A 929-nucleotide genomic window follows, 5' to 3' on the forward strand; every position below is an offset into this window, starting at 1 on the left:
CGGAGGCGGGAGAGGGGAGGGGGCGCGAGTGCGCCGCGCGTGGGGCGGCGGCCAGGGCAGCGCGCCGCGTCGCGTCCGCTCCGGGTCCCGGCTCCGTACCGGGCACGCAGCGCTCTGGGCGACGCGCCTCTGCCGCCACCGCGCCTCCGCCCCCTCCTAGACGTTTCCTCCCGCTCTGAGGAAGGCTTTTTTTTTTTCTTCCCCTTTCTGCTCTGTCAGGGATCGCGGGAGACGAGGGGCGAGGCGTCCCCGCGCACATTTAAAGGGGCCGTGGTGACTCGGGGAGCCGCGCGAGGTTCAAGGGACTAGGATCAGTTGAGGGGAAGGAGGGAGCCGGCAAGTGGGCTTCTGGGGACCTCCTAGTCCCCTCGTCCAAGGGACCATCCATCTCTTTTCAACCTGGGGTATGCATTCGGTCCTGTATCAAGCGCTGTGCTGAGAGCAGACTAAGACCGCTCCCAGTTCTTACCCTCATGCAGCTTAGATGAGAAGTCAGTGGAGACACAAGACAAGCAATATCATTTCAGAGAGAGTGATAAATGCCTTGAGAGAGATAAACCAGGGTAATGGGGCAGAGCACTGTCTCTCAAAGGGTGCAGATCAGCTTTGGAATTGTTAGAAACGCAAATTCTCAGGACACTTCCCCCCCACACAATCATCAGACTTACTGAATCAGAAATCCTGTGTATAACAAACCCTTCAGGTCTTTCTGATGTAAGCCAAAGTTTGAGAACCACTTGTGTAAAGAATGAGTGATCAAGGAAGGTCTCCCTGAGGAGGTGACATTTAAAGGGAGACCTGGTTGATGAGCCTTAATCTTTGTTCGCTCAGTGCACACTGGCCAGCACCTCCTTGAGCCCAGGCCCGTGCTAGATGATATGGACGACTCTGACCAAGCCTTCGCCGTTGAGGTCCTGGTCTGATTGGCC

The sequence above is a fragment of the Ailuropoda melanoleuca genome, chromosome 4 (assembly GCF_002007445.2).
Source record: "Ailuropoda melanoleuca isolate Jingjing chromosome 4, ASM200744v2, whole genome shotgun sequence".
Classification (NCBI taxonomy): domain Eukaryota; kingdom Metazoa; phylum Chordata; class Mammalia; order Carnivora; family Ursidae; genus Ailuropoda; species Ailuropoda melanoleuca.